The 27,062-nt window shown below is 36.2% G+C and overlaps 1 long non-coding RNA gene across 2 annotated transcripts in view; it reads left to right on the top strand.

The window, feature by feature from the left end:
- Window positions 1–2,410: 2,410 nt before the first annotated feature.
- LOC121424352 overlaps window positions 2,411–27,062 on the top strand; it is a 39,371-nt gene continuing 14,719 nt past the window's right edge. The window contains exons 1-3 of one of the 2 annotated variants that reach the window (XR_005971364.1): window positions 2,411–2,592; window positions 16,086–16,191; window positions 22,668–22,842. This is a non-coding gene — a long non-coding RNA (uncharacterized LOC121424352). The remainder of the gene's footprint in view (window positions 2,593–16,085; window positions 16,192–22,667; window positions 22,843–27,062) is intronic. The other variant, XR_005971363.1, reaches the window with a different exon arrangement.

Here is a 27,062-nt window from a genome sequence, read left to right on the forward strand (position 1 = left end):
CTTTCAAAAGAAAAAAATATTTTCCCTCTGCTATTATAGAGGTCGATCATTGTTTTAAATATGTATCGAATATGTTTTAGGGTTCAACATGAGAATTGTTAACCATAATTGTTCAAGAATGTGACCTTAGTATCTTTAAGGTTTCTTAACTATTATCTGTAAGGGGCCCACTATAATTATTTATATCTATATATCTTTCTCTCTGAATCTCGTATCTATATTTATTTATATATATTGGATTTGTAACTTTATGTTTCACTGTAATTGTCCACATTAGTGTTTGTTTTGTAAAATTGAAAATGATCCAATATGTGTGGATTTTGATAAATAAATTTTGAAACTTGAAACTTTGAAAGTGAAGACCCACTTTTTTTTTGCTTGTCAAAATTTTCCTCCGAAAAATGTGCCCCCCCCCCCCTCTTGAATCCGCCCTGTGTAATATCCTATCAGTTAGAGATGGTAGGAGGTAAAATGCAGTGAGATTATATGAAAACAATAAAAACGTTCAATAAATATACATAGTAAAATTTTGATAGCAAATATTCATTACAATACGTAACAGTGTTCCAGGGTGTGCTGCCAATGGTGAATAATAGGCTACATGCATCACCCCCCCCCCCCCGGAAATCTTGGGGATGTTTCAGCTTCAGCACCCCGGCCACACTTCCCAGTACCATGTCGACAAGTTGCGGGTTTTGGTAAATCGGGCTTCGCCGACAAGTTACGGGTTTTGGTAAATCGGGCTTCGCCGACAAGTTTCGGGTTTTGGTAGATCGGGCCTCGCCGACAAGTTACGGGTTTTGGTAAATCGGGCTTCGCCGACAAGTTACGGGTTTTGGTAGATCGGGCTTCGCCGACAAGTTACGGGTTTTGGTAGATCGGGCTTCGCCGACAAGTTACGGGTTTTGGTAAATCGGGCTTCGCCGACAAGTTACGGGTTTTGGTAGATCGGGCTTCGCCGACAAGTTACGGGTTTTGGTAAATCGGGCTTTGCCTATGGGTTCATATTTCAGGAGCAATGTCAGAATATCAGTTTTCTGTATAGCGCCATCTAGTGATCCAATGTACATTTTTACCACAGAGATATTTTTGTATGTATCTCTATGATTTTTACATGATATAATAACGCAAACTATGAGTTTCTTTTTTTACAATCGAATGGACTCAAAACCGTCAAGGGGGGGGGGGGGGGATGTCGGGTGCGGGGACTGAAGGATCAAGGGGCGATTTACAAAATTAGCTACAAATACTAAAGTGTCTCGGTAAACTTTTTATGTATTATCACCATCGTTTTTGTTATTTTATGATGATGATGATTTATTTTTGTTATTATTGATTATTAGGCCTACTGTTATAATTTTTATATCAGTGTTATAATTTTGATATCAATGATGTTATTATTTCATCATCATTATTAATGTTATCATCTTTAGCATCATTATCATCATCCCCACTATTTTATTTACATCATCATAATTATTGTATTTTTTAAATTAAAAAAACATAGTAATTACTCTAGGACTACCTAATGAAAGTGAAGTAAAGGAGCTCGCCATGGGGTGCTTTTGCATTTTTGAAAGTAAAATTGAGAGATTTTGTGCACACTTGGTGAGTTTTGTAAACATTTGCCCATGGCTCCCCCTCCCCGCTGCGTACTGGCATGACTGAAAGTTATCTTTCCATTTTCAACTCCATGAATATTTTTTTTTAAATTAATATGTATTAATAGTGAGAGGTGAAACTTAGACTTATGTCCAAAATTTTATGCATAACTTGGTTGAAAAAAAATAATGAAAAATAGTACAGAAATAATAGACACGAATGATTACATTTTTAATAAGTGATTGTAAAATTATTGGACTAGCTGGAAATGATAGCCATAAAAGGTATCGTAATATCCACATGAATTAATAACTGAATGAACTTTATTGATCCTCCTTGAAAAAATAACATATTACAAGATACATGTACAATTATATGCTAACGCATATGTCGAAAACGTTTAAAAGCAACAAATATCAATAATTAAAGGAAAGTAATATAAAGACAAGGAAGACGAGGAGACCTTTGGAAGCCAGGCTTGTTCTACGGCCCCTCAGTATTGAAAAAATACGTTTATTTGTTTGTTTAAAGCAAAACTTGATTCTAGCTAAACTGGTTGATAATACTAAAAAAATAGGTTGTACTAAGGTTATACAAGGATATATATGTGGTTAAAAACTATTTACGGAAGAATAATGGATATGTTGGAAAAAAAGTAGGTATAAAAAAAGATAGATAGATAGACAAATATATATAACGGGGGGGGGGAGCACGTGTAATTCATTTAAAAGCAACACTATACTTGGAATGCGATAGTTTATGAAATTTATTGCACTTTTGCACTCATGAATTTGATAACGTATTATTCATGACTTCATCCGTTAAGATGTTTTTTTCGCCCAGCTCTGAGGTCCGTGCATCAAGTGGTGCTATCGGGATCCATATATCCCGATCGACACAAGCAGCGTTCCATACACAAGTGTGATTGATTGAAGAGTGGGCACATCGGGCGATTTGGATCTAGATCTAACCTTTGGAATTTTACGAAATGTGAGTAATGCATTTCATGTTTAATGTTTCAGTTATAACGCTAAATATGTAAGAATAAATGTCTTCGTATTTTGATAATAATTCATTGCATTTTATTCTTTGGATGACTGTAAATTTGTCGGGTGGTCGGTGTTATAATCACGGAGCGGGCATTCATGTGAGTGCCACGCCGAAACTCTCCGCTATAGACAAGTCAACTGCATGTTTGGGTTGGTTGCCCCCGCGCCGCATTTGTGCTTTCTCGTGTTCGTGATGACATGTGAAGAATTTTACTTGTGTCTCAACAACATCACTGTCGTGTGACGGTCGAATGACACTTCTGCTGATATGAATTGCTTAGCTTTAATAGGTGCTTATGGATGTTTGGTAGTGCAAGTGGTACCTGGCTTAGTCTTGAGTTCTTGAGGACGCATGATGATGATTTTTTTTAGATATGGCAGGGCTCCACACTACACTAACCCATTTTTTCTACTGGTCCAACCTATTCATGTCGGACCAGTAGATACCCAGTTTTTCAAATTTTTACTGGTCCGAACCTAAAATCTACTGGTCCCAAAAAATAAAGAAAACATTAAGAAAAGGCGCAAGTTTATTTTTCTAGCCTTTCGTTACCCCCCCCCCAAAAAAAATGAAGGAAAATGAAGGACAAAAAGAAAGCAAGACAGAAACGAAGGAAGGAAGGAAGGATGGAAGGAAGGAAGGAAGGAATGAAGGAAGGAAGGAAGGAAAAGAAAGAAAGAATAAAAGAAAGGAAGAAAAAAAGGTAAAGAAAGGATCTATGTGAAGGAAGAAAAAAAAGTAAAGGGGGGGGGGGGGAAATGGTTTGCTGTGAATTTGACCATTTCTGGAAAAGTTATTGGCCCAACAATGGTTTTTATTACTGGTCATGTCGAACCCTTAAATCTTGCTATTTTTGGAAAATTACTGGCCTGACAATGATATTTTTTACTGGTCATGTCGGACCAGTAAATCTTCCAATTTCTGAAAATCTACTGGCCCGACAGCGATTTTTACCGGTCTGGGACCGTCGGACCGCCGCTAGTGTCGAGCCCTGGATATGGCATATAGTATACTTCTTCATCATTGACGTCTTGACACTCTCTCCATAGTGTCTTAAGCGGAGGACCAAAACAAAGATGGATTTCCCTAAGAAATCCATCTTTTTAAACCAAAATCACAAGAATTCTATTAATTTTATTCATTCTTACACCTTCCTACGCCTAATGCATAGGAAGGTTTTAAATATTATTATATAAAAATATTAAAAAAATGAAGATTTCTTACCTAACTGATGCCGCGTAGACCCCTCGTTCCACATGTAAACAACGGGATTACAATAGTGTCGACCCTTGAACCGCTTATGCATGACGTACTGCCGGAAAGCAATGCCGTCTTAACAAACAATTTAGAGATATAAATTCTTATTTAACAAAAATTAAAATTTATTCTTTAATCATGAATAATTCATATCAATATAAATTATTTATGATCACAAATAAATGTTAATATTTGTTAAATAAGAATTTTTATCTCTAAATTGTTAAGACGGCATTGCTTTCCGGAAGTACGTCATACATAAGCGGTTCAAGGGTCGACGCTATTGTATTCCCGTTGTTTACATGTGGAACGAGGGGTCTACGCGGCATCAGTTAGGTAAGAAATCTTCATTTTTTTATATTTTCATATAATAATATTTAAAACCTTCCTACGCATTAGGCGTAGGAAGGTGTAAGAATGAATAAAATTAATAGAATTCTCGTGATTTTGGTTTAAAAAGATGGATTTCTTAGGGAAATCCATCTTTGTTTTGGTCCTTCGCTTAAGACACTATGGAGAGAGTGTCAAGACGTCAATGATGAAGAAGTATATGCCATATCTAAAAAAAATCATCATCATTGGGTCCTCAAGACTATACCTGGCTGCCCATGGCTGGAATTTTTTATTTTTCTTTCAATGATTGATTTCAGCACGAGATGGCATGCCATGGCAGTTTCACTCCGGCGGATTAACGATTTCGAGGAAATTTTCCCAGCAGTAATTGTTTTTGAATATCATATCAACTAGCAAGTCCCTCAATCACATTTCAAGGTGAATATGCCCACCGATTTGAACATGCAGCATACAAATGGTTAAGCTACCGCAGGCAAATCTGTTGGTCACGCAGCACCCCCAAGGAAAGTCTTGGAGGTGCACCGTGCTTCAGCACCCCCTGCACCCCTTCTTCCCAGGACCATGACAAGTTGGTGGTAATAGTCAAACTAACTGGTCGCTATTAATACCCAACAACAAACCAACTGTTTTTGGTACATCTGACTGCTTTTTCACTTGCCCAAGGAAATAAAGCAATTAGCGAACATGGAGGTAGAAAGCTGCATTTTATTAATTTTGTCAAACGTCAGACACCGGCATTTAAAATCACACGTACAAGATTCAAACATGGGTTCTATTGAATATAATGATCTGATATTGATGATGAGATAGTACTCATGGGTATGTAAGGTATTACAAATCAGTGTTAATGAAGATGATAAAGATGATAGTGATGATGATGATGATGATGTTGATGATGATGATGATGATGAAGATGATACTGATGCTGATGATGATAAGCAATGGGTTCATGGAGGTTATCATTAACTACCCTTTGCTATTTATGAAATGAATGATCATTTGATGATGATGGTTGTCATAATTTTACTTTAAAATATTGATACATGTACATTTAATAGCCAAGCAATGATTGTCATAATGAAAAATACTATAAGAAATATTTTAAGTACACAGTTTGATTAGAAAAATAAGAAAAGCATATTTTTTTCTTTGAAGGAATTTAAATCAATAATTAAGGATTGCATTTATGTATAAAATGAATGCATATAGGACAGTCTATTGCAATGTGCCCTTTCAAATGCTCGCTTGTCCAGTATAATGAAATGAATTTACATTTTCAGTTATACTTGTAATACAATCCTGTTTTTCTTATATGGCAACCTTAAATTTGCTATGAATGCTAAGCAATTTCTGCCAAGAACTTTAATTGGCTGAAAATTCTGTAATGTGTATGCGCAACAGAAGAAGTTTCTTTTCTGTGCAAATTCACAAATCATGAATTCATCTACATGTACTGCATGGATTGCATGATGATTTTTGCCAATGTTGCCTTTTGAACTTGAAAAGTATTTGATAGATTTTACTAAGCTCCATTCCCCTATGATAATTAAAGTATACATGTAGCCCTACATGAAGTTATCCTGAAAGGAATCCATTTGGTGTTTTCACATAAGTTGCATTAGATTAAAGAATAACTGAAGAAAATATGTGTATGTGTTAGTTTGGAAGAAAACGTGAAAATTGCAAATTTGCAATTAATTTTCCTGTTATTTTTTGTACTGTTTCGACCTTGCATTTTGTTTTTACATATCATTTATATACGACATTGCCAAACTTATTTTTCAAGCACGAGATAATAAAGAAGATTGTATTAATTAAATTTACTCTGTACTTGCAGGCCAATTTTTGACAAAAAATATTGCTTCCCCAATTAAATGTAGTAAAACAAATCGAGATCCCCCATCTTATGCAAAGCTTGCAGCACTTCTGGCACTACCCCTGATGCCTTCTTCAAGGAGATGCAGGCCTAACCTGAAACTTCCTGGATAAAGTCAGCTTTAAAAATTTGTTGGAATAGCCCCCTTGTTTTTGAAATATGGAATTACTCTATCAATAAAACAAAATGTGTTCAGCACCATCCTTTAGGTGGGCAATCTCATGACGCATTTGCCATTACAATAATTTTGCCAAATATGTAACCACATCACAGAAGTAGTATTACAAATAAGCTGCCTTATTGTACGAAGAGCATCATAGTTTTTGAAAGTACAATAGAGAGAGTCCATTCTGTATAAATTCTAGTTTTCACCCAGCCTTGACATTGTAAACAATGTTGTAATCTTCTGTCATGCTTCGAGAAGTTGAATTCCCAGCGCACTACTGTACAATTGAACAAGTCTGAGTTGATTTTCGCTCTAATTTGTAGTATAAATTCATAATTTTATATTAATAGTTTTATTATTAGTGGTGTAAAATGTCACATTCACAGGAAATGGCAAATTCCAAATAAACTAGACGTTGCTGAAATCTAATGTTTTTTTTCTATTATGGCAACTACATGTACATGTATAGGTCACATAAAAAAAGTTTTGAAAAAAAAAAAACATCCCAACAATTAACTATTTGTTAATGTCTACTCGATGAGAACACTCCCACTTAAAATTAAAGAAAAAAAATCACCACTGTCAAATTGAATGCTGTTGTGTATATTAAAGACTTCCACTTAAAAAATTTTGGGACCTTATTTTGATACTACCATATGCAAAAACTTGTTGCATCAAAGTTACATGCATTCAGCAATACCTCAGTCACATTTGCTGTACAGGGACTGTACGGCAAGTTGGAAACAGCCAATTCATTTTTGTTCAAACCACCTATTTGTAGCAGGTACAAAAAATGTTAAAACGGCCGTTTTGACTCACCGTAGAGCAAATGTGACCGAGGTATTAGTAATGAAAATGGCCCATTCAGTTCATGATATCCTGTCATGCTTGACCAGCCAAGACAGCAGACATGGATCAATTGTTCTCTTTTCAAAGCACAGGAAAACCACCAAACAATACTCAGTTTCTTTAGAGTTTGCTACATGTCAAGGCTGTGGTAAGAATGCTGTAGGCTAACCAGGAATGTAATTCATGAAAAATGAATTGTAAAGTGTAACAATTATAAATAGTTTTTTTTTCAGAGAAATAGTTTTCCCTTTATTATGTCAGTTTTGTTGTACAGGTAAGTACAGATCGTTTTTTTTTTTGGGGGGGGGTAGGAGTACAATTATTAAAGGCCTAAAAAATTGCATCAGACCTCAACCTTAACTCTGGATAACAAATGCAGAATTTGAACACATATATGTATCCAACTTATAATAATAATAATACATAAGATTTATATAGCGCACTTTCCATCTTGATTAGATGCTCAAGGCGCTGCAGAGCAGAACAACAAAAACTATTACATGTAATACATGTCTGAACAATATAAAGTCAATGTCTATCAAAAAACACTTTTATACAGGTAAGTTTTAGGTTGCCCTTGAAGGTGGTCGCTGAAGTCTGGGTTTTCAAACTGTGTGGGAGAGAATTTCACAGGCTAGGTCCTGCATGAGCAAAGGCCCGCTCCCCGCATGAATTCTTAGCAACTTTAGTGAGCTATGGATTTTATCATTATGCAAAAAATGCAACCTCTTTTCAAATACTGAATTAGATTTTAAATAAAGCAACAAATTTTTTATTATGATCTAGGTATTCTCTGTTTTCTGTCACTTTTTTTAGCTCACCAGCAGCAAATTGTCTGCTTCATTATATTTACAACTTGTATTGGACTCTATGAGTTTCAGGGGCACTTTTTATTTTTGTCAGGACCATTGGGGGCATTTGGTTGCGAATTCACCCCAACATCCCATGTAATTCTGTTAAAAGCTGTCAATGCAACAAATGAACAGTGGTACATGTAGCTAATCAATGGAAGCATAGAGAGAGAATCAGTTGCATACTGTACCTAATGTATGTATAGGATGAAACCATAGAACTCTACCATCATGAATCAAAGATTGCTGCAATCTCTGAAGAATTTAAGGGTATGATTAGGTTGAGCTTTATAACTCGACAAGAAAAGTGTTTTGCTTGGCTGGGTTTAATATACATGTATGAAAGAAAGGTATCCTGCTTCTGTATTTCATGTAGGTATACATGCAGATAAATACTGCACAGTGCTAGAAAGTTTAAACCCCACTTAAAAATGAATAGAAATTAAGTGTTCAAGTTTTAGATATTTAATTGGGATGTCAGGTGATAAAAAATTACATTTAATAAAGTTTTTTTTTCTGGGCTTGCTGAACATAATATTGTTGTCTGCCATGAAGGAGTTCATTTTGTACTGGGGTTCACTAACTTTGCACACAGCTGTAGCCTACACTGTATATATCTGGGACTACATCTCGAGATCTCTCCTTGAATTGTATAGGGCCTACTCTGTTCATGTAGTACATACAGTACCTGAAGTCCCTAGAACATGATCGCTACATGGAATGGAATTTGAGGGCAATAACTTCCAAATGGTACAGTACAATAGCTTTTAGCCTTTCTCCAGAACACGCTGCAAGTTCATAGGTCTCCCAAAGCCCCAGGGGCTTTGGATACCCTCCCTACACAATGATTACCTCAGTCAGTACCAGAATCACTGATTGCACTATTACATGTATAGCTTAATATCATGACTGATACCCCCCCTCCGCCCCCCCCCCCCCGTTGCTTAATTTCACCCCCCTCCTTGACGAAGTAATTAAGTTCGTGATCTCAGCATTTGCTTGAGGCCTCTGCTGGGATCATAGTGGATGTTGGAAGTTGTTTTGGTTGGTGCCCTGTTGGAGGAATCTCTTCACATTTTGGGTCAGCACTCAGCAGCACTGACATGTGGAACCCACATTGCAAGGTATTTCTCGGCCTCTAAGCCCCCAATCCCCACGCATTGGAAATAATTGTGTTGGTGTGAAAATTCCATCGCTGGTGATTGGGGACTCAAATGAAGCCATATTGAGCACTCTATACATGTAGCTTACTTTATACTGTTGTAATGGTTTTGACTATTGGCCTACATGTGCACCATGCTTTTGGAAATATCCAAATGAAATTTTATTGATTTAAAGGTAGAAATCACTTTCTTATGGTCGATTGATGATTTTATGGAATGATTTTCATTGCCAATGACTTGTTTAAGAAATAAAGAGCTTTTAAATTATCTGTCAGTCCACATTTAGGCCTTGAAAATTGGAGCGGCTGATCAAGGTAGCTGTGCTTAATGAAGCCAGTGTAATAGTATTCTGCGCTCTAATAGAAATAATGAATGAAGCGCTATAATCTCACATATTATCATCACCATCACCATCATCAGTAGCACTACCACCACCATCATCATTAGTTCAGTAGTAGAAGTACAGGTAGTAGTAGTATTGTTGTTGTTCAAGCCAGACCTTTTCTGTCTCTCCCATATAAATGTGACTTGAGTTTGATGCTCTATTGATCAAGTGTTACTGACTGCTCCTTTGATCATGAGGATAGTCCCATAAATCTTGTCTTAAGTCAAATCATCTTATTTTAATACCTACTTACTTGTATCATTAGGTGGTTTCAAACCACCTCGATCACAAGAATCCCCGTTAAATTACGGGAACTGTTTTCGGCTAAAAAATACCCATTGATTATTCCTGCATTCACACCGCCCCGAAACATACCCTTCGGGATAAGTTCCTGAAGTTACGAGCATGCGCATAGTGCGGTCTGATAAGCAGGCAATGCGCTAGATTCAAAATCACTAGCCCAGCAGCCACCCACGGCGCCGCGCCCAACGACACGCTGGGCTAAATGTTCCCGTAATTTGCTTTCACATCGCCAAAATACCTGCGACCTTGGAAATATCCCCGCGAAAGTTCTCGTAATTTCGCCAAGTACCTACTATATAGCGGGTATTTTCTTTTGGGGAAATTACGCGTAGTTTGCTTTCACATTACCAAAATACCTGGAACTGACAAACTTCGAAGCGGTCTGAAACCACCTATTGTTAAAAGAGATTTTTCAAGATATAATGGAAGTGGGCGTATAAAATCATACCCTACCTGTTAATACTTTTGAGTTTTGATGCATTATCGCCAGCCAGAAAATCCTTTAAGTAACGTGATTAATCGGAGTGGACATTCATATACAATCCAATAGTCTGTATTTGTATAGATGTAGTACCTTTTAATTTTAGTTACGAAGCTCTGCACACACTACTCCATGGTTGGGCAACTTAAAAACAATAATTCAACACCTTAGAGTGTTTGGATTAGTCCATGTGGTGGATGTGACAAAAGTACAAATGTGTTCTGCATGGCAATTTTTGAAATTACAAAAAAAGCTTTTCTTTAATAACTCAGTCAAAAGTTCACAATATCTTTGTACAGTCATCTGCAAATATTTGTAAATGTCTTTATTCTACCCTCCCCATGATGAACAGTTGAACACACCTATTTATGAAACAACAGACAAGGAATGGGGACGGGTGATGTAAACATACTTGTAATTACAATTATAAATTCATTTTAAATTTAGAGAAAAATATCATTACCAAGAGAAGGTGCTATATATTCTCAAAGGTAAAATTAAAGTGAACACAAAGAATGAATGGATATAAAAAGATTGTGCAGTCATAATACATGTACCTACAGTACACCAATGTATGATAGATATACTTGCAGTATAATTCACAGTTTAAACCTTTACCAAAGCCTTTAGACAGTCTTTAAAGGGGAAGTTCTCCCTGAAGAAAACTTTGTTGTAAAAATAGCAGAAAAAATATTAAAAATATTGGTGAAGGTTTGAGGAAAATCTGTTAAAGAGTAAGAAAGTTATTAGAGTTCAAAGTTTTGGATTTGTGACGTCATAAACGAGCAGCTGCCCCATGTGTTATGTAATATAAAATGCAAGAATTTCAAATTTTGTATGGTTCCTGATGACTTAATTTTGTTTTCCATTTATGATCGGGTGTGAAATGATTGGTCTATTGATATACAAAAGGTACAGTGAAAACCATTTTCAATTTTCTGAGAAAATGACATTTCATTGATTTTTTACCATTCGCTATGTAGGAATGCTGCTCGCATATGACGTCACAAATCAAATAATTGAAATTCTAATAACTTTTTAATTATTTGATGAATTTTTCTCAAACCTTCAGCAATATTTTTTTTTATTTTTTCTGCTATTTTTACAATAAACTTTTTGTCAGGGTGAACTTCCCCTTTAAAGTGAAAGTTGGTCATTGGTAGGCTCAACAAGTTTTCAAGGACCTCCTTTATGTGACCATTCCAATGCTCTTTTCATCATTCTTATACCATGGTCACATTGTTCTACGGCGGCCGTACGGCGAGTCGAAAACAGCCGTTTTATCAATTTTGATTCAAACCACCTATATGTAGTTGGACAAAAAATGTTAAAACGGCTGTTTTCGACTCGCCGAAAGGCCGCCGTAGAACAAATGTGACCATGGCATTAGTTACTCTCTCTTTTCTTCCCATTCTTAATTGTATGATGAAAACATCTATTCTACTGTGGAATGCTGCAATTTTTTTCATCAGAATGAAGATATATGGGCACTTTTGATTTCAAACTCTAATACATGTACATCAGGCCTGCCTATGTAGGCCTACATCCATGTAGCATACATATCCATGGAATGTACATGCACAGTCAAAACACTGTTTAATTTTTTTTACAGTTCAAGTATTAGAAATTAAACTTTGTTGTTTAATGTTTTATACACTTGTTTGAACTGTTTGAACAACTACTGTATAAATGTCCATATAATGAAAAGCATTATATACTAATTTTAAACAGTTTTTTTTTACTGTGTGTGCTGGCCTACATATAATGTCCGTTGTGATAATAATTAATTATAGTCAGCTTTTAGACCTACATGTATATGTTGTGCTTTATAGGCAAATTCTGAAGGCTGTATAGCTCCTTGATCTTTGCCAGATTAATTTGTTTTTTTGAAATATTTTTTGAATGTTAGATAATTCTATTCCAATTACTTGAGGCCTGAGGGATATTTATATATACTTTGATATAGTTTATTTGTCAAGATACAGATAACTTTGAAAATGAATGAAGAAGAAACAGATACAAATACAAGGGGAAAAAGGGATAGAAATGGTTATCAGAACACCTCTTGAACTGAAGGTAAATTCAAATAATAAGAATTTAGAGTAAGGGCAAGCAAGAAGATGTATTGAGGGTACAATCCATTTAGAACTTAAACCTGGAAAAAAATGATATTTTTCTCCCAAGGGTAAATCTTGTACATTTAGTCAATTGATCAAGTAAAAGTTTATTGCATTGAAAATAATAGTCAAGGACAATTGTGATTACCATGTCAAGAAGTTTACATGTATAATGAAATAACCACTATCAATTTTGGGATACTCTGGGTTTAACCTATTAAAAGTACCAAAACAGTTCTAAGTTGTCATTTAAATTAAATGACATTGAACTTTAGCATCTGAAATGAAATGAACAGCCTTTATATTTGTCGGAAAAGTGGTCTCTATGCATAGTACAATTTAAACAAAACTGTGGGAAGTTTGGAATTTTTTATTTGTTTGGGGACATAAATATCGAGGGAATTAAGTATTTACCAACTTGGCATATCTTGAGCATGATGTCATGGAAACAATTGGCTTGTTATATGAAGTAATTCCCCATGATGGCAAGAGAGAAAGGAAATTGATCGGTCGAGCACACATTGGTGACATTAATGGAAGAAAAATTGATTCCAATTGACTGGAATTTTAGTAACAGTGGTTTATTTCTTTTGCTGATGTACAGAATATTCAGACACAAAGCAAAGGGTCATGAAATAATAAAATTTTCATTTTGTTGCTGGTGTATGGCAAGCCATTCAAACATACCCTTTGGCCAATAAGATAAAAAAATATTGTGTAGATTAGCAATTTTCCTCTGAGTATGTGATATGGTAGTCTATCTAGGAGAAGGCTGTAGCTGCATGTACATTGCACAATAACATTAATGAGGTACTCCAGGCTGAAAATATTATTTGAACAGATAAAGAAAACTCAGATAAAGAAAACACTGAAAATCTTATAAAAATCAGACAAGGAACATCAAAGTTATGACATTTATAAAATTTGCATTACCGGTATTTTGGTAAAGCAGTTCTATGTAGGTTTACATGAATATTCAATGAGCAAATTGATAATTGTCATACATGTATCTCCACATGTTCTTTTATTTTATTGCATTAATTTTTGTCCTCCATATACATGTACTAAAGAAATTGGATTGAAAACTGATCGTTACTTATGTTTATTTTTTTTTATAAGGGAATCATTATTCAGACACAAACTGATCAGTGTCTTGGGGCTGTTTATGAAGTAATATCTCAGATATGAGTTGATTTTCTCATGGTTGTCATAGGGGTTATGCATGAGGGAGGTTGATCACTTACAGCTGTTAACATGGCAGCTTCTTGAATGCTACCAAATACCAACCAGAATAATTTAGACTACCGTATTCATCATCATGTAGGACCTACATGCGAAGTGATATCCCAGAGCGAGTATGAACATGTACCCCACTTAACGTACTTGTACATTCTCACTGATAACATCTCCCTTCATCTACATTTTGTCTGACCCACCAGAGGTGAAGGCAAGACTTACGGATCCAAATGTCGTCCCGTCTGTCACAAACCTTATGACACATAAGTCACTTTTCAACCAAACTGGGATGGTAGATGGACCTGCATCTTATGCTGCAGTTGGAGGTCACTTTGTAAGGTTAAAGGTCATTTTCAGGTCAACGTTAAAGTTTACATGCAAGACTCTCTTATGATACCTAACTTCGCAACCATAAGTCACTTTTCAACCAAACTTGAATGGTAGATGGACTTGGGGGACCTGCATGTTATGCTGCAGTCTGAGGTCACATGGTAAGGTCAAAGGTCATTTTCAGGTCAACGTTAAAGTTAACATGCAAGACTCTCTTATGACACCTAACTTCGCAACCTTAAGTCACTTTCAACCAAACTTGAATGGTAGATGGACTTTGGGGATCAATTTCACCTGTAGTACCCATTTTCCCAGAATGGGCCACATTTATAGATGTGTGAGTTCACTGACCCTGGTATCATCAGTCATCACATTAGGCTGACCCCCAGATGGTATCACCAAAGGAGGTAATAAATGTTCCTATTGATCAATACATTTACCCCTCTCTGTGTTCCGGAATCATTCATAGGGGATCGATCAATAGGGGAGATTATCCCCTCTTAAGGGGCTAATTATTGTTTTGTCATCTCTAACTCTGAGGTGATGATATTCTTGCGGGTATTATTATGAGGAACCGAGGATGGCACACAAAGGACGAACATAGAATCGTGTCATAAAATAAATCCTGGGAAATCTTCTGTCATCATGATGAACATTGAAAAGGATTTGGCCTCCTTTTTTATCCAGTGGTTGTATAATGGACATCAGTGATTATTGCGCATAAAAAAATTCAAGGGATGAGTGATTGTTGGAAACTTTGAATTACACACCCCAAATTTCTTTGACCCGTTACACAGAGATATTTTGATTATTACCCTACCCATTTGTAGGCCACTCAAACTGCTGTGAAATAAGATAATGCATTTTATGTGGGAGTATTATCCAGAGTTACCAAATAAATAGCATTTTGATGAAAACTAGTTTCTTTCATTGATAAAAATGTGGGTGGCAAATAAAGACAAAAATTTTGGGTTTTCATTTGATTTTACATGTACATGTGACCAACTTGCTGTTTTGTAGCTGATGTTATCTCTTTTTTTGGTATAGCTATCGTTTAGCCAGTAAAAAAACCCCAGAAAATGGCAAATTACATGTATGTCTATTCAGACTTTGTAAGGATTGGTCAGTGCATGAAATGGCTACAAAAACTGATTTTTCTTTTTTTCAATTTTCAAAGCTTGGTTCACATATCGTATTGCATTATGCTCATTTTTCATTTCACTGTCTTTTATAGGCCTACATGTACTCAAAATATCTATATATCTCTCTCTCTCTATATATATATATAGGTATATACAGATGGTAGAAAATATTGTTGCTAGTGTCATGTCAGATTAATGAAGTATGAATTCAGGTAGGAAAAAGCAGAAAAGATCTTCAAATCAATTCAATAGCCCCTATTGATTTACAGAAGGGGGGGATTATACCCCCTTCTTTCTATGAAGAAGGTATTTGGTAGCCAATCCCCCCTTTGATAGTTCTTCTGATCCCTTTTGTTATGCAATCTATTGTCACTCTGCCTCACAAATAATGAGTCACTTGACCAGAGCATAGGTGAGACCAATGAATGACTATTTTTGTCTCACCTGCATGGTTTAGTAGTAATACTGGACAGGTGACATGCTAAATTCAGCAGCAGTGCAAGAGTGGTGATGGTGCTGATTTTGCATTTAAATTTATGTAAAAATGTGTAGGCCTATCAAACGTTCTTAACTTCATTTCTTTATTATGGTATTATACATATGTATAATGCTCCAACAAGGGATGAAAAATGAAGTTTCATTAATCATCTTCCATATGAAATTGAAGTTTCTCGAAACTATTTTCATAGAACAACTTAACAGGATTGCAAGAGAGTGTACTTTCTCAAGGATAATGTGGATCTATGGGTTAGCAGATTACAAGGCTACTTAATAAGGAATTTTCGTATGTACATTAAATTGTTTAAATCTCTAGAATCGAAGCAGTTTAATAAGCACCCTTCTTGGGTGATTTCGCCTAAAACAGATTTTAAATTTAAATGTTATTTCAATTAATATCCTTTGTATGGTTTCATTATATACAGAGACTCATTTTGCAGGCATTATATACAGAGACTCATTATCGAGGCATTGGATCATTGTTCACTCTGGGCTCACTGTCAAATTAGTGTTACATTGTACTTCTGTCAGGTAAGAAATTATTAAAATACATGCAATAGAGCAGTGTACATGTACATGTACTTGTAACAGAGACTGAACAGGCATGGGCCACCCTGTTTTCAAAGGTATTCTTCTAGGGGAAGTTCACCCTGGCAAAAAGTTTATTGCAAAAATAGCAGAAAAAAATAAAAGGAAAGTTATTAGAATTTTAATTATTTGATTTCCTACATATTGTATGGTAAAAAATCAATGAAATGTCATTTTCTCTGAAAATTGAAAATGGTCTTCACTGTACCTTCAGTATCAATAGTCAAATCATTTCACACCTGTTTGTATCACCACTTACCATTAAAAAATTGAAAATTTGCTAATTTTTTATTACATAACCATGTAGGCGGCTTGTCGTTTATGACATCGCAAATCCAAAACTTAAAAGTCTAAAAACTTTTTTTATTCTTTGATGGATTTTTCTCAACCCCTCGCTAATATCTTAGAAATTCTTTTTGCTAATTTTACGACAATCTTCTTCAGGGTGAACTTTCCCCTTAAGCTTAAAGGACAAGTCCACCCCAACAAAAACTTGATTTGAATAAAAAGAGAAAAATTCAACAAGCATAACATTGAAAATTTCATCAAAATCGGATGTAAAATAAGACAGCTTTGGCATTTTAAAGTTTCGCTTATTTTCAACAAAATAGTTATATGAACGAGCCAGTTACATCCAAATGAGAGAGTTGATGACATCACTCACTATTTCTTTTGTATTTTATTATATGAAATATGAAATTTTTTTATTTTCTCGTCATTGTCATGTGAAATGAAGTTTCATTCCTCCCTGAACACGTGGAATTCCATTATTATAACATTTTGTGCTTCAGGCAATGAGGTCCTAATCGTCAAATTCGTAAAAATTGAAATATTGTATAATTCAAACAATAAAAAACAAAAGAAATAGTGAGTGAGTGATGTCATTGACTCTCTCATTTGGATGTAACTGGCTCGTTCATATAACTATTTTGTTGAAAATAAGCGAAACTTTGAAATGTCATAACTTTCTTATTTTACATCCGATTTTGATGAAATTTTCAGCATTGTGCTTGTCTGATTTTTCTCTATTGATTCAAATCAACATTTTTCTGAGGTGGACTTGACCTTTAAAGGAAACCAAAACCCAAGAAGAGAAGCAATCTAATCTAAGCGTGCATGCCAATTGTGCGGCCTTACCACACGGTTGATGTACCTTCCCCCAATCCAGCCATATGATCTCACAAGATATTGTAATTTTCTCAATATAATAACACTTAACACTGTACATTTCCATAATTATTAAAATTTAATATTAAGAACATGTACTAATTATGCATTCATAAAGTTGTGTTAAGTTGTACTTAACTTTAATGAACGGCTTTATGAAACACTACCGGAAAACCTTGTGTGTTTTTGATAAGATCAATACATATATCTGCAATGTATTTGCAAGCTTGGTTTGTATTTTAAGGCCACTGCACTGTAACAAACAATATTTTTATTTAAAAATATCGCCTCTAGGACACTTAAATCATAATGGAGAGGAGATAGCAATTACATTTATTCATTTCCCTGGCCATCTATCATTGTATGACAATACTGCGATCAAAAGGCATCTACACACAAAACACTATACAGCAGTTGTAAACTAAATATTTTCTCATAGTGGTACGCTCGCTCTCGGTGGAAATGCGCCTCATTGCTTCTCAAAGCGATGGTTTAAATGGCTTAAATGCCCCTTTTGACTGAAAGAACATTGTATTTACTCACAACTTGGGCCTACAATGTGGTATTTGTAAATGAAACTTTAAAGAGAAATTCCAGTAGTTGTAGTAAACACTGATTTCATGAGTAAGTCTGTAAAACAAGGCTTAATTGTCAGTATATCATCTAGGATCTGGTACAGTTACATTAACTGAACTTTGTGAAATCTTGAAATCTACGCTGAAAAATGTTCACACCGAAGATCCCCAACACAGATAAGCGCACATGGGACAATGTATAATTATTGCTTAGAGCGTCGGGCCCGACGCTCTACCCGAATCCTGTGCTTATTTGCTGATTTCTCAGCAATTACACAATTTCTTCCAGAATCCTTTGGCACATGCGTAATACAAACAGACACTTTGGTGGTAATTTCATTGGATTCTGTACGAACTCATTTTGATACTCGTTACCAAAACTAGCATTTACCTTTAAAGTTGATCCGTTGTGACTACTTGTACACATACATGTACTTCCAATTGGTCTAATGCCAATTCATCAAATTACCAACTCATCTGCTATCATTTGGTCTACCATCAGTTCATCCAATATCCACAGGGTCTAATTGCCATTTTGTCCTCTCACCATTTGGTCCAATAGCCATTTAGTCCATGATATACCATTTGGTCTCATTAGACTATTAATTGGGCGAAATAAATGAAAAGAAAATGGGTACATGTACATGTATTTGTTTATTCGACCAACTGGTCATGAGATGAAATGGTCATAGACGAAGTGGTTATTAGACAAAGTGATTATTGGACCAAATGGTTATTGGACCAAATGGTTATTGGACTAATTGGTAGCCCAACGAAATGTTGATGGACTGAATGACATTAGACAAAATTAAGGTAGACCATGTGATGAGTGCTCGAGTTGGCAATCTGACAATTTTATACCCACGTTTAATGGCAGATATGTATATATCATCAATTGGTTACACGTATCTATTTCATCGATTGGTTACATATATCTGTGCTGTTGTGGATTTTTTTATGAGACATTCACAAAACATACCCTGCCCAATATGTCTGTTTAAACAGTGATAAAATAAATGCCACAGGTTCAGACTAAATAATCCCTATTGATTAGATAAAGAAACAAGGGGTTACTAGGCTAATCATCAGCTAAATTGGGCCATTAGGTGCTTCCATTTTGAGCAGTATTTTTACACTTATGACAAATAGATTCAGAACCAATGGTGTCATGCACATTATTTTCTGAATTAGCAAATTTTCGAAATGTCATAATTTTTTTATTTTACATCCAAGTTGGAAAAAATGTTCAGTGTCTTGCATCTCTTATTTTCTCCTTTTGATCAACTTATTTTTGAGGGCTATCTCCACCAGCCCGAGTTTTCAAATTAGCCCGCTATTTCTGATCTGGCAAATTATCCCAATCTGAACAATCTCAAGATTAGTGAAAATGGAGACACAATCATTGGGATAGTTCGCTGGATTAATATCGAGATCGCAATCCCAACTCCACTGGTGGAGATGGGGTTTCTTGAATCTCTAGATTAATCACGAAGAGGAATGATCGGGCTAAAATCTCAAGATTGGGCAAACTCGGGCTGGTGGAGCACCGTATTTGGAGTGGACTTGGACTTCAAATCCTTGTACTTTCGGTCAGAATAGCCTTTAGAATTGAAATTGTATTTCTGATAATGGGTTTTTGAAGAAAACTGAGAATTTCTTGATCAGAAGGAGCATGGACCTATAAGGAGAAGGCCAGGTGGTGGGGGGAGGGGCACAGTAGTTATTCTGATACGAGTCGATTGGTTAATATCCTACATCTAGCATCGCGCTATTCAGGGCCCTGTTGTACAAAGAGTTACATTTGATCCGATCAATCGTAACTATGGAAATCCATCAGTGTCATAATTTTTTTCTACAGGAAATTTGCAAAATGTCCTTTGTAATCAAAGGAGAACACTCCAAATTGTCAAGAAATCAATGAATTTATGGATATGGATTCATATCTAGATTTTTTTTTGAACAAACATGCATTTCATATGTTGACTTTGCTGGCTTTCCATAGTTGCGAGTGATTGGATCAATCGTAACTCTTTGTACAACGGGGCCCAGAAATTTCTGTAGACACATTTGTTTCTCTATTGGGATGGAGGGGGAACTGACTTTTTCACCCACGTACCACAACAGTTAAAATGTCAATACCTTCCATTTCCTTCATCACTGTGGCCTTTCCAGTCCGAACGATACACGTTTCTTTCGGTGCACTTTCGATGCTATTACCTAGCGAGACTTTAATTGTATTGATGTAACGGGAGCACAGACCATGGGTGTAGCAATGATGGGGCGAATAGAATGGATTATCGCCCCTGGGTCTTCCCTGCATTACCCCCTTTAATAAACAACCCCCCTTTCACTGCTCCTATTCATGCTATTTCGAGCTACACATTGACCGTCTTCTGGAGAGTGGTAAATAAGGAAATTCGAGCGAAGAAGTTGGAAAAAAGTTGAGAGAGAAAAACAGCTAAGATATGCAGAGAAACTCGAATTAGATATCTGACAAATTCAATAAATAGGCCTTGAAAAAATAAACATTTTAAAGCGTATTAAAGCTATTTTTCCAAAATATTTCTAAGGAAAACAGAAATTTCAGTTTCTTTGAATTGTTAAAATTTAATACATGTAATGTTACTCTGAAACTTGAAGCTTTTTTTTAGATGAGAGGGCAAACATTTTATACCTTGAAGAACTTTTTCCATTGTGCAAGTAGACCTAATGGTTTGAAGTTACTTTGAACATACATCCCTAATGTTTTATTCAGAGTGCATAAACTTCAAGGTCTGTATTTACATTTGACCCATTTAGATAAGAATTTGGAATATGAATATAAACTATTCAAGAAGTGCGACCCACATCTGTGGGGGTTACTCAATCTTAATGTTGATATTAAAGTTTAATGTATTGATAATATCCACTGAAATATACTGGTCATATTTATATAACAGCATCCAAATACAATCTAAAAGTATTTTGATTTAATGTTGATATCATTTCTTAAGAAAGAACAGTTCCTTATTCATTATGTTTACTTGTTGTGCAGAATAATTTTTAAATAAGACATAAATCCTGAGTCTGCCTCAGCATATTGTTCAAAGTTTGTGTCATAATGGGTCTGTATGATAGTAGACTACATGTACACCTGTGACATTGGATTGGAACAGACCAAATCTCACCTGAAGCCAGGTCAAAGGTCATGTTGAATTACTGTATTTGAAAGGTCATGCAATCTCATACTACTAGCAAGGTAAATTATTTGCGTCATCAGGTCAGTTTAGACCCACTCGATACAAACGAAAATGCCTGTATTAAAAGTCACAATCATTTTTAGGCCTAAAAACTACTGGATAATTATTTTTCATCCATCCAAACTAAACCCTTTAGACTTTATACGAGGCTCATGTTTTACTTGAGTTTTGAAAGTTTTTCCAAGCATCTTTAAGTTGATTTCTTAAAGCTCAGAAGTGTATGCAGCTTGTTGTGAGTATTAGTTCCAGGGGGAAAATTACATGGGGGCTTAATTTGGGGGCGATTTTGCGGTCGAAGTGCTCGCAGCAGCCCTGATACTGTATGTAAAAAAAGAGCTGCTAAAAATGACATATCATTGCAATATTAAAGCTTGTCCAATGTTGCAGATTTTGGCATTTGGTTGTGGAAAGTAGCCCTGGAAGATAAACAAATGCAGAATACACTTGAGATCTTTTCTGAAGTTTCATCAAGCTTCTCTGTTTTATCAAGTACATGATCATTCTTCATCTCACGTGATAGTACTTGAAGATTAAAATTTGTGAGAGGAGGAAGGGTGCTGTCATATAAAGATGTGTCGGGGTCTGAAGCACTGCCTTTCTGGTTCTCTCAGGAAGATTTATAGGATATTGATCCATCATCGGAAGGATCCAGAACACTCCATAGTAATGATTTCTCCCATATCTTGGTGGATTATGGCTCTGATTGGGTTACATCTGCCCCAGATATTAGGACAAGAAATGTGCAAAGAATGCTTAGCATCCTGGGCCCCCATTTTACTAATACCGTGTTTACACAGTGACACGGCTCGGGGGTTCGACACGCGAGCCGTGCTCAACACGGCAATTTTATGCTGTGTAAACGCGATCAGAGTGATCCGCGAGCTGTGTCGAACACGGCTTTTTTGATCCGCCAAAATCGTAGGTTTCAACCCGCGAGCCGAGTCAGACTCGGCAATTTTTTCGTGTGTAAATAGAAAGCCGTGTCGAACTCTCTTGACCAGGTCACTGCGCGCGCTTTCACTTTTGGCATTGTTGTTGTTCGCACGGACAAGATTCGATTCCGGCGGTGAATTTCCCACGTTTAATTTGCGACGTCATAATTCTTCTTCCGTTCGAGATCCGCGAGCCGTGTTGAACTCGCCTTTTTATATGTACGTATAAACGCGATCTCTGATCCCTTCTTCGCAGTGTTCAACCCGGCTCGCGGATTCAACACCCGAGCCGAGTCAATATGTAAACACAGTAAAAGAGTTACAATTGATCCGATCAACATCACCTGTATGGAAATCCATCTATGTCATAATTTTTTCCTACTGGAATTTTGCACAACGTCCTTTGTATTAAAGCAAAGAGGAGCATACCGTATTGTCAAGAAACAGTAAATATTTGAGTACACATCATAATTAGGAAACAGTTTGTGAACAAACATGCATTTCAGTTTTCAGGTGTCAGCATCGTTGGCTTTCCATAGTTGTGGTTGATTGGATCAATCGTGACTCTTTGTGAGATGGGGTCCTGGTGTTCTTTGGATGTTTCCATGAGAACGGATCGATGCAGAGGATGAAACCGTACACTGTTCCACTTGTTTCATGAATTCTTCCGCAGACTGACTGGTATGTTTTTCATCTTGATGAATGTTTTGCCCTTTACTACATGTAGCTCTGCCAAATTGTCCACATGGAAATTGTCTTGTCGGCCTGTATATCACTTACTGACAATTTACTCTTTTATTCAATAAATATCACTCTTTCGTGACAAGTAAATTGCACCATTTCTCTTGATAAACAAGCTTGAGTTTGCACCAGTTTGACAGTTTACATGTTTGGTCAGACATGTGGGTTTTCCACCGTAATATCAAAGAAATACTTGTATAAACATGTTTGGAAACAGAAAGGAAGTAATATTTCTTCATTTGAGTTTTTACAGACATGTATGTCGATGACATGAAGTCATTATCATGCTAATTTTGTCTAGGACTGACCTTAAAAATCTGTATAGTCCATGGTTCTGTACAAGGTACAATTGAAACCTCCTTTGAGAATATGGGCCTATATGATGATGTGATATACATGCACATGTATTGGAAAGCAAGGGCACATTGTTCATGTCCTACATGAAGGAAGAGCGTGAGATTGAATCATGTTCGATTTTGGTAGTGGACGAAGGAGAAGATGAATTGAACATGTGCCAGTTCTACCAGATCATTAACAGATTTTTACATGACATAGAGGTACATATAGGCCTCCATGTATCATCTGAACAATAATTACGTTAGCCTTCAAGACGATACCCATCATGTTATAAGACCAAGGTCGAGCGTAGAGGTGTGATCCTCAGCGAATCATGTCACAAGCCGCAACAAGAAACCATTGGTGACATCATGGTTTGCGTGGCCGTGATTGATGTCTTCATGGTCATTACTGATTCAGTTAATGAGTCTTAGAGTAGCATGGTGGATGACATTAAGATCACGTTCCAGTCTTAAGTGTTTTTACATGCTTCTGTGCCTCTGCCACGCTTTAAAGGGAGGAAAATATTAATTACAGATAATTTTCTTAGATTAGACCCGTAATATCTTGAATATTATCTGATTCCCATAATTTATGCATTTAGATGAAAGTAAAAGCAACTGTTGATTTTCACACACATAAAAATGTTGTGTGTGTGTGTATAATTTTTCAAAGTTTCAAGTTAGGTTTATTGAGTATTTAAAAAATCTGAAATTTGCAAAACATTTGATCTGTGTTCTGTAGATATCTAATCAGCATTAGGCTATGTATTAGTTATCATTGGTGTGTGTATTTTATGAAATGAATATACTGAATAAATCTCTTTCTTTCTAATTGTAGGCCTAGATGCCTTTTCAGCTGCATATGTAGGCTATATTAGAGGTAGATATTTATGATATGTATATTTTTTTTTTTGTTTTGCTCATTTAAAATACATGTAGAAACATTTTTTAAGGTTATAATTGTCTAAATATAAACGCAGCAAAGAAATTTCACCCAATCTAATACTATATTAATATCTTAATAAGATTATTATTTTCATCAGAGTACTTCATCTTGGCGTTTAAAGTCTGTATTGCAAGGCTGGGATGACATTTATATACTGAGTGGTTGCAGATTATCAAGTGCATGCTTGACGATGGAGCATGCCCCCTCACTTGATTTATCTTCCACATACGTTCTGTGAGGGGGACTGGAGGGGAACTGGAGGAGGACTGGAGGAGGGCTGGAGGGGGACTGGAGGAGGACTGGAGGACTGGAGGAGGGCTGGAGGAGGACTGGAGGGGGACTGGAGGAGGACTGGAGGAGGGCTGGAGGGGGACTGGAGGAGGGCTGGAGGGGGACTGGAGGAGGACTGGAGGGAGACTGGAGGAGGAATGGAGCGGGATTGGAGGGGTACTGACTGAAGGGATGCTGATGGGGGACTGAAGGGGCAACTGTAGAAAAAATGTTTGACCCAAAGCATTCAATTTTTGGGATTTTAGGGGTAATAGGAAGAGAGTAGACAATGGGGTGTGTAAAATTAATGTACATGTACTAATAGATAACTCTGAAGGTCCTCTTATAGCCACTTCTAAATTCAACCACTTGATGTACAAAGCTGAATGAAATAAGTTTTTTTTAATGAAGTTATATACGTATGTATGTTTGGAATGTTTAAAAATTAGAATTGGATTGAAGGGCTTCTTTTTTAACTTACCAGCCCCATTTGCCACATGCCATTGTAGAGTTTTCTGTAAACCATAAAGACAGGGATATGATTCCTGACATGGTATCTATGCCCTTAAGCAAGGCATTTTGTCCTCATTGTTCTTTCATGAAAGTTTCATCATACATCAAATTAAAAAAAAGTACTATCTAACATGTATGAATACCAAAATGTGCACATGTTTCAATATAAAATGTACTGAAAGAGCTGTTATTTTTATTTACAGATTTTTTTCGTGAATCATGGGGGTTTCCAACATATTCGAATGTTAAATTTGCAGCCGTTTGACAGTTCGCAAATTCCCCAAAATAATACCCTTGCGAAAGTAACAGTTTCTACGGTAAATGTCATAAATAGGTATTAGTTTCTGTTTTAGTGTATTTTTTGATCTATTTACATGTAGATTTAATTTTCACAAGTATGAAAAATGAAAAGCTTTGATTGCATGCTTTGTTATAAGAAAACACACCTGTGCATCACTAACCCTGTCTCCATCATCGAAAGAAGAGCGATTCCTCCTCGAGTGAGGCATCGATGCATTATGGTCTGACGCTGTGAATAAATAATCCCGAGTGCATCTGCACCTACGAATTAGCGCGATACTTCGTAAAATAGCGCGCTATTTTGCAAATAATCCCAAGTTGACCTGGGATTGCAATCTCGAGATTAATCCTACAAACTAGCGCGATAATTGCGTCTCCATTGCAAAAAATCTCGAGATTGTTCAGATCGAGATAATTTGCTGGATAAGAAATAGTGCGCTAATTTGAAAATTCAGGATGGTGCAGATGGCCCTACTTATTGCAGAAAGCTACAGGTTTACCCCCCCCTCCCCACCCTTGTCATGAAAACGATTTGCACATTAAACTCGGCTTTGCACTGGCTCTATCTCTTTATCTCCTACAGACAGAGCATGAAATTTAAAGTACCACAAACCTGTACAAATGGTAATGAAATATTGATTGTTTGTGGAGCGGTGATGAAAAATGGATTTTTCAATTACTGTGCCCTCTTTTTGATCTGTAGTTCCTGGGAATATAAAGGGGGTTGTGATTCATTGCGGGTTTGATTTGGACACCCTTGTACCTGGCTATACTGGTAGTTTTTCTAATATACATACATTGCATGCCTTTGCGATTAGTTATTCAATATTGTGCGGTAGATGTAAATGTTTATGCTGTAGCAGCCGTAGGTTTGAAGAGTAGGCCTACTTGTTTTAGGCCGTGTTTATGCTTCCACTTTTCAGGCCAGAATCAGAGTTTCCAAACGTGATTAGTCCAAAAAACGGTGGCATCCATGCTTACTTTCATTTAAACGCTGTTTCAAAACGCCGATCGTAAACTCACAAAAAGGTGCGTTTGTAAACGTTGTTTGACCAGAATCAGGCTTTCTGGGGAAGTATAAACAGAACCATGATCGTAAACGTGTTTAAATGACGTCATTTGGTACATGCTTCCGGTGAGATGAAAATCCGTGGGCAAAGACAGTCGTATTGCTCCATGTTATCTCCACGTAATAACAACAATCGGAAAAAACTTTCGAAAAAAGGCGCGCCCAAATGATTTGACCCCAATTTACGATGCGAAGCCAGCTGGAGATCATGATTTGCTCTGAAAAGTTAAGCTAACAGCACTCCCAGAACCATGTTTACGATCAGCGTTTTGAATCAACGTTTGAAATCGCTGATTCTTTCCTCGCAATGGAAGCATAAACACACCCTTAGTCCAATGCAGAGTTTTCATTTTCTGTGTACATATATGTACATATACATGTTCTTTTATTATTTTTAATGGGGAAATACTCTATAATGAGCCAAAATTGCTCAAAATGCACAAACTGACTGGGCATTTTTTAGTCCCTGTGATTATCATAGGGAGTATCAGGGAGTACTAATCAAGGATTTGCAGACTTCAAATCTGTAACCATCAGTATTGGCATCTTGAAAATGATGTTGAAGGAAATATGTAGATAGGCTATGTTTGGAAAAAAGTAAGTCATTTCTGACAGGTCTTTAAAAACCGAATTTGAAGCAAAGGAATCTTCTCTGTGTTTTTATGTCAAAACATGCTTGTCATTAGTGGGAATTTGTAATATACAGATGCACATTTGGCAACAA

Source organism: Lytechinus variegatus, chromosome 11 (assembly GCF_018143015.1).
Source record: "Lytechinus variegatus isolate NC3 chromosome 11, Lvar_3.0, whole genome shotgun sequence".
NCBI classification, from domain to species: Eukaryota; Metazoa; Echinodermata; class Echinoidea; order Temnopleuroida; family Toxopneustidae; genus Lytechinus; species Lytechinus variegatus.